This window comes from Corvus brachyrhynchos, unplaced genomic scaffold (assembly GCF_000691975.1).
Source record: "Corvus brachyrhynchos isolate BGI_N302 unplaced genomic scaffold, ASM69197v1 scaffold97, whole genome shotgun sequence".
Lineage (NCBI taxonomy): Eukaryota > Metazoa > Chordata > Aves > Passeriformes > Corvidae > Corvus > Corvus brachyrhynchos.
This window is the reverse complement of record NW_008239758.1, coordinates 6328957-6337443: the sequence shown is the minus strand read 5'-3', so window position 1 is coordinate 6337443 and position 8487 is coordinate 6328957. Positions and strand designations below refer to the sequence as shown.

At 44.4% G+C, this 8487-nt stretch overlaps 1 protein-coding gene across 2 annotated transcripts in view; it reads left to right on the top strand.

Annotated features, from left to right (window-relative positions):
- The window catches only part of AGBL1 (ATP/GTP binding protein like 1), a 273439-nt gene that overhangs the window by 914 nt on the left and 264038 nt on the right, over positions 1-8487 (top strand). The gene's annotated exons all lie outside the window — the stretch shown is intronic.

The window sequence follows — 8487 nt, the reverse complement described above, 5'->3', positions numbered from 1 at the left end:
AGGGGAGCAGGGAGGTGTGAGGCATCGGCCACTGTGAAATGAATGGGAGCTGACAGCGCTGTCAGTCTGAGCTCGGCACGTCTGAGGGCTGAGGGGGACGCGTAAACAGATCTGCCTGCAAGGAGCAAGTTCCTCCCTGTCAAATTGTCTGCACCAGGACCCTCAAGCACTCAAGGGAAGTGAGAAAAACTCTCGAAGCTGAGATCAGTGAGGTGCTGGTGTTGGGTGTGCTCAGTGAATGGTCCTGAGGACCAGAGGGAAGTGTCCAAGTCCAGGATCATACCTGATGGACAAGCTTGGCCATGGGATGAAGGAATGTCTGGTTCTCTTTTCCCACCACAAGGATATGTTCCTCCTGGCAGGAGAAGATGCCCAGGTTGTGGCATGAGCTACTCTATGAAATAGGGAGCATGTTTTGGGAGGGAACCTGTGCTTTTATAAGCCTTGTTTTGTCATGAGGGATGGGTCGGAACTGCTTTGCCAGGACAAGCTGCTTGCATATAAAGCAGCTTTTAGACAGTCATGGTGAAAAGCCACTTGTGCACACTCCTCAGGTGCCCTGAGCCCTTGTGTGCAGCTGTGCTGATGTGGGCCAGAGCCCTGTGGGGACAGCAGTTTCATGTCTGAGACAGCAGCATCCTCTGACTGCTACAGGTGCCATCAAAGCCTCACACATTGCAGACGCAGAAAATGAGGGAGAGGGTGTGCAAAACAGACTGACCCACCTGGGTCAGCCCGAGGATTCCTGTCTCCCAGCCCTGTGTCTCAGGAGGTCTCTATGACCAGCTACAAGCGTGTAGAGGAGGTTATAAAACCCGCTGATAGCAATTGGCTTTGAAACTATAGTTGTGGGGGATGATCAACCTTGATGTATTTATCCAAGCTTATGTAACTGTCAGCAACTTTTATTTCTTATATCAAACACTGGTTTGCCCTCTGTAACCCCTTATGCCAGTGAGTTCTGCGGGTAAACTGGCACGCTGAAGAAAATTATCCTGCCATCCTTTTATATTTTGGCAGTGTAACTTGTTTGCCCTATGTTGTTACAGCTTATTTAATTCATATTTTGTACTAGATCATATTTGTGCTGGTTATAGTCCTCTCCCTCTTTCTTTAGATAGTTGAGAGCTGAGTGCACTTCTGTTTTTTCTTATGCTCTCTAACATAACAGTCCTGGTGTTCTCTGCATAATCTGGGAACAGAATTGGACAAGACCCAGATCTAAATTGGAAGCTATAGTTTAAAATCACATATGCAATTCATTGACAAAGCTACATGGAGGTCTAAACTAGAAATAGAAGCACTGCAGGCATGGTATTGGTAAAACCACAAGTTAGCACAGCATTCATCCCCAGCGTTACAAAATCCCACCTTGGTACGAGACCTTTATTTCCAAAAATTCTGTATTCACTTGGAGAAAATAAAAAGTATTTCTTGTTATATCTTCACTTTAATGCAGAGGCTTGGGTGCTGAAGGGTAGAAGGTAAGGGGTTGATGACAATTACATGTTCTGATTCACCTCCTTCCCCTACCTGCAGCCAAAAGATTACCAGCATAACTTTGTAATACCATTACCTATCTTTGCTAAAAAATCAGGTGATAAAAAATACCTTTTCCTGACACAGTTGGAAAGTATTGGCCTGGGAAATAATAACTTTGGTTGATGTTTGCCTTTGCTGATAACATCTCTCCACACTTCGTTATTTTCTGCAACAGCTGTCCAGAACATGGTTGCTTTGTTTTTGTGACCTGCTGGATTGTCAGTGCTGGTTCATATTCTTTTATTGGGCATGAAGAACATATCTGCTGCTTACAGCAGGCTATTCTGCAGGGTATTACTGGGTATTTTCCATTTCTGTTAGCACATAATATTGCTTTGAATGCAGGAAGCTTTCAGGTGAAGAATGACGGACCATTCAGCCAGTCTTTATAAACTCAGAATAAAAACATCCTTTCTCCATCAGTCACTCACACAGGGCTTGATTTCTAACTCCCTTCCAAGCACTGGCACAGATTTTTATTCCCAGTTGGAGGAATGTCCAGACCTGAGATAGGGCCTGCCACCTTCTGCTGGGGGAGGGATCTCCCTCATTTCTTCCTGGCATTGACACTTTCACCCCTAGACTCAGCCTGGCTTTGGTAAGGGCAGTATCAAGCAGAACAAATCCAGAACACTGTGCATTTTGTAACTGAACAACTGCTCTAGTCATGGAAAGAAACACATTTTTTGAGTTCTTCAAAACTGTTCCCAGTGCTATGAAGGAACATGATCCTCCAAAGACAGCTCAAACCCCTGGAAGTGCCACGTGCTACGGATGTTCTGCAAAGTGACAAGGTGAATAGCAAAAACTCCTTTCAAAGCACAGCTGCATTTTGTCACCAAAATGTCACTGCAGGGAAGATGTGACATTTCAGATCTCTAGGTAAAAAGTGCTTCACTGCTTACAATGTTCAGTTTTAAAAATGTGAATTTCAGATTTAAGAAAACCTCTCCCCATCTCACAGGTTTTGTGTCAGTATGGCAGAGCCAAGCTCTGAGGATTTTACTGTCATTTCGCATTTTCTTTCTAACCCTGCTGCCTTCTTTGCTCTCTCTTCTTGACTCTCCCCTTAAGTGTGATCCTACAATTAGCACCTCTCATCCCTCTGGCTTGGATAGTGTTACCCGTTTCTGTTCCCATCTCTCACTGCATGACATCGAGCTCCTCAGCCCCAATCCAGCCCTGCTCTGTCTTTCATACATGGACAATGCAGTCCCTCAATAAAGGCTGGGCTGGTTGCCACTCTCACCCCAGTCCCTGGTCAAAGCATGGCAGAAATAAACACCCACCCCATGTATGGTTTTTGACCAGGCAAAAATGTCTGACATCCCATTTCATGGTCAGCCTCCTCAATACAAAATCCCAAGAGATGTGGGATTAGATCTCTTGGTTATTTTAATACCAGGAGGAGATATCTGGGTGTTAGTTAAAAACAGCTGGTACTTGCTAAGAAGAGCAATAGAAAACTGGAGCCAGCATCTTGCCTTGTGACCCAGACTGTTGAATCCCTTGAGACTGTAGATTATTCTAGTTCCATCTCCCGGTTGTCCTGGCCTTCGTCTCACCCCACCCTCTGATCATTTAGACAAAAAAGAAGCATTTTGATTCTTCCCTTTCCTTCTCCCTGCTCTCCTCCTCACTGCCCATGCCTTGGTTACCCCCGAGAACATCTCCTTATTCCATGGCAGGGTACATTGTGTTGCCTGAGGAGTCCCAGATTTCCTGTTGGCTCTCAGCGTGGTTTTCACATGTTTCCCAAAGCCACAGTCCCCGTTCACATATTCTGCAAAGCTGGCAGCCCCCGGGGCCGTTGGCAGATCTTTGGCTCAAGCTGTGTCTTACTGTGTTGGACTTCACAGGTTCCCAAATGCTGTGGTTTGACAGGGAAAAGATGCAAATCTTATGTATCAGTGGCAGATGTTGTTTTTGCAAAGGGATTTGTCTGTGAGTGGCCACAGTGTCCAGCAGAACAGACACAGGACCTGCTGTTTGCTGACTTGAAGCTCTCAGCTCTTTGTGCTGCCCCTTCCGAGCTGCTGTGCTGGCTGGCTGACAAGGCAAGAGCTATTGTTATCCTAAGGACAAGTGAGAAGGTATCTGTGCTGCTCCAACGATGATGAATAGAAATGCATTTTGCAAAATGCTTTTGTCTCCTCCTGCATCCTTGCACTTACTCTGTCAGCAGAGCTGCTGAGATTCCTGGCTTTGAGAGAAACAGATGCAAAAAATCCCAGGAACTGCTCAGGTAACAACAGAATGGCCACTCATTTGGGTTGAGGATGGAGGAGCTCAAAGTTTGGATCTGTGTTTTTGGGAGGCAGCCTGGCAGGCAGGGTTTGGTGGAATAGCCTTAGAGGGAACAAAAATCAACTCAAAACCAGATGGCCATTTTTATGTGATTCATTAACTGAGTTTTACTGAGATTGTTGTACCTAAAGTGAGCAGCAGTGGACTTACTGCTGCAATTCCTTACAAAAACTATTCTAGCTTTGGAGCAGCAGAAGAAGTGCAGTTAGGACAGGGACACATTTGGCTTGTAGGGTTCAAGGAGAAATAGTGGGTGCAGCTTTTTCATGTCTCTACTGCCAATGCCCCCTAGGCTGCAAGAACATGTTTTTGGCTATAACCATGGAAGAAAAGGCATAATCCTGTATAAACAATCCTATTGAGGTAGTGCAGGTCCCCACCCCAGCGTTCAGGGCCACTGCTTTTCCTTCCCACCTCCACTGTCATCTCCTCCCTGTCCAGGGAGAACCTGAAGGTAAGCCAGAGCTCTTCCCTACAGCCCGTGGCTCACCACCTCAGGGCACTGCTAAGCAAGAAAGGAGAAAGGAGGCTAGCATCCATACATTAATCCCAAGTTCCTGCCAGGCCACAGAAGAAATATTGAGGTTTGTCACTCCTGTGAATCAGTGCAGAGCACCAAAAGTCCTCAGAGGAAGCTGCAACAGGTCTTAGACTCTGCTGAAACCCTTCCACTGACTGAGCTGGGACAGAATTGCTCTCTGTCCCTGGGCTGGCCAAATCATTGGCACATTTTCAGCTACTCTGAAAATGCCTCCAGATGGGCTATCCAGAATTTTCTGTGGCTGAATTAATAAGAATTCAGGACCTTGGGGTGCAAAATGTACCGAGAGACCGATTGGAGCAGCAGCAGTGATGGCTGAGCTGAGCACAAGAGTGCGTCACAGTCTGAGCCTCAGCAGAACTTTCCGTGTCAGACAAGGGAAGTGGAGCTCTGTTCGTCTTCTGCTGTCTCTCATCCTTGTCTAGGATGGCTTGTGCTTTGAGGACAAATGAGACTGTGTCATGAATGGTCGAGGAGAGCCCTTTCTCCCTTCCTGCAGCAATGCAAATGTGACAGGATAGCCATGTTGCTGGATCAGTCAAGTGCCAGTCTGGAAAAATGGATTATAAACCTCTGCTTCTGAGCTAATCATGTGTAACATGGCAAATAATCCTACCATGCCTCACATCAGTGTTTGAGAAATCAGGCAATGAACATTGGGGAAAAAAAACAAAACCTTGAAGTTCTGGTGACAGCACAGTTAAAAAAAAAAAGAGAGAAACAAATTAATAATCTGTTTTCAGTGCAGGGCTTGGATCCTGCACAATAAATAATGCACAGAACCACATGCTAAATGATGAGGACAAAATGCTGCATGGGGTGATTTACCAGGCAGCAGGCACTGCTCATCCTGAAGCAGAGGTTTTGTGAAATAAAACAAGTTGTCATGTGGAAATTAAAAAGTGCAGTTACTCCAGGGGACCAAATGAAATATCAGGAATGCTTTAAAACTGGTGCTTTTTAGCTGTTGAGGGGCTGACTTTATGCTTATGGCCAATCTGTTTAGCTTAGACTATTTGGATGTAATATAATGGCACATTATGCCATGTCATGCAACTCAATATTGTGTATTTTGGTACAACTACTGCACTGTAGACACAAAAAAATTAATAGAATAAGCCACATAATGGAGATAGGTATATGTATTTGTTTAAACTGCTTACCTTTCACATACAGTATGAAAATAGATTTAAAAACATATGTTTCTCTATTTGTAAGTTGAGAACAATTACTGGTGGTTATCTAGCCTCCCTAGGTGTTTTCTATGCCTACAGATGTATTTATACATTACATCAATATTTCTATGTCAATGGAAAACTTCCACCCTCTCTTTTTCTCAGGTTTCAATAATTTCCCTCTTTGAAATACATGAAGAGATGTTTTCCTACAGAGAGGTGTTTGCCTGAATAGGTCTTACTTGTGTGTCTTTGTGTAGCATAATGTTATTTTCTGTATATTATGCTGCATTTGTTGTGATGGCTTAGACACATTTTTCTGTCTGATGCCTTGGTCCAGTCCTCTTGGTTTTATCTATAATAGGAAAAAATATCTGTCATAGAAAATGTGTTCATGGGCATTTTGAATTAAAGTTTATTATATTGTGCTCAGCAAAGTGCACACAAAAAGTTGCTTGTATTGAAAAACATATGGGCTGATAATGGTTGACTCCAGCAGTGTCTACTGGCACCAGCAGAGATTTTACTGATGTGTGTTAACAGAAAGAAAATAATTTCATACACATAGCAGGAGTTTAAGAGATGGGGAGGGATATTTTGTTGCTTGGTCTGGGATAACAGGGTTGGAAATTGCTCCTGGAGTTGTTGTTATCATAGACACGCTGCCTTTGTGTGATCACACCTGTTTATGCCAGGATAGATAACACAACTCATACCATCATTACTCTTGCAATGGAATCGGGGGGTGATTTAAGCCTCTGGAAGTGCAGGTAAAAGCTGCTCCTTCCTCGGGGCTCCAAGAGCAGTCAGTGGAAATGCAGAATAAGGCAGTGTTTGCTGGTAGCTGCTCATGGAACTGGGTGTGATCCTGGGCAGAGGTGTCCCTTTCCTCGGTCTGTTAGGGTTGGTGTGTGCACACCTGGGACCCTCAGGCTCTGAGAATCCCAAATCCACGCACACCCCACGTGCCCATATGTGTCACTGGGCTCTGCCAGACTCTGGTCTCGTGACTATGCTGTTCTCACCAGACCAGGATAGCAAATAATTCTCTCTTGCCTTCCCCTGTTCTTTTAATAAGCACTTGTCTCACAGACAGTCTATTTGCACCTGTTTGCCCACAGGGCCCAACGGGCCTGAGGACGGAGGCGCTGGTGCATCAGCGGAGCCACTCTGCGCGCCGGGATCGCAGCTCATCTCCGCAGGGAAGGATGGGGAGCTGTGATTCCCGGGCAAAGCAGGCTGGTTTCAGTCCCCAGGGCACTGTGAGGCCAGAATGGTCCTGGGAATTGGTGAGGCATTCTGTGAGCGGGAGTAACAACCTTCTCCAAGGAGACCAGGAGCAGTATCCCACCAGGCAGCCTCCCTTCTCCCCACAGAGAAACCAAGTTTGCTGCAGGAGGTGAGGAGTGAGTGTTAGGTGTAAGCAATGTGGTAGGTTCTTGAACTGTATTGTCCAGCTGACACTGGTGCCTGCAATTCTGGAAGCTTTGTGTGCCACAGAGAGCATTACTGTGCTGCTGCTTCAGAAGAGACAGTTTATTTCAGAAAACACAGTTTAATTTGAGATGACACTGAAGCAAGAACATGAATCCAAATCAATAAAATATGTGTAGACATTTTCTGTTATTAAAAATCTGGGTTTATCCCCCTGATTGTTTCATTTTATAGGAAGTCAACATAAGTATAATCTAGGTGCATTCTTTGGGTGGAGATCCAAATCTCCAAGAACTGGATAACCCTTTTCCTTTTCATACCAGCAAAACAATTTATCTTAGTAGAGTTTTGGGAAGGAAAGTATAATGTGATGAAGATCATCTCTTAAAATAAGGGAAACTTGGTCATTCTCCTCCAGAGGGGGATGGAGACAGAGCACATTCATATCTGTGACTTAGTATTTCCTTTTGATCTGTGCGCTGTTACAACTTTTGATTTACTGAGTGGGGACCTACCACACCATATAGAAATCAAGGTGTCAGAAAACAAGAATTTGTCATTGATTTCATAAGATATCTTCTAGAGAGGACAAAGATAACATAGTGGAGATTCTTCTGCCCACAGGCACTACTAAGTTACAAAAAAGAGAATTAGTGTTTTAGACCATCTATTGATTAATAGAATAACATTTTCTTGATAAGAAATTCCATGGGCAAAGCTAAACCTCCTTCCCTTCGGGGGGTTAGAGAAAAATGACAGGTTTTTTCTTCTCATGGTCTGTTCTCCTGGAAGAACACAGCCTTATTTTCAAAAGGTGGTGTAGTTTGAGGTGGAATTAATGAGAACAGTAAAGCTTTCATGATGATTCTTATTAGAAAATTGAGTAATTCTGACACAAGTCCTGCGGGAGAAATAACTGCTCTACCAAAGAAATCTTGGCTTTTTTCCCCCTGCCTTTCAACAAGTGATACTTTGAAACCAGAACATATGGGGTTTTTTCCTGACATGGAAACACCACAGTATTGTGTTTTACTGCAATCAACTTCTGAGAAGCCTCTTATGCACATTAATTTTTGGTGTAATTTACAGGCAAAGGCTTTCCCACTGGGCCCAGTGGGAATTTGATCCCTGTAGTAAACTGAGACAGACTCTTCTCCCCATGGCCCATCAGCTCAGTGCACTCTCTGGTGCCTATTCCTTTCCTTTCAAAGAAGGGAATGGTGCTGTATTGAAGCAAGAGCCCTAGGGTTTATTTCAGAACTGTTACAAACCCCATGAAACTTATTCAATGTCTGTGCCTCTTGCTTTCTTCATTCGGACTGTAGATGGAGATAAGGTTCATCTGTCAAGTTAGGGCAAAGGAAACATTAGCTCACATTGTTTCCCAAATCAAAGGGTGGAACAACTCACTCCCAGAGCAGATGACACTCATGCAGCCTGGGTAAAATCAGTGCAGTGTCTGTTGTCCTCTACCATCTTTTGTGGTTT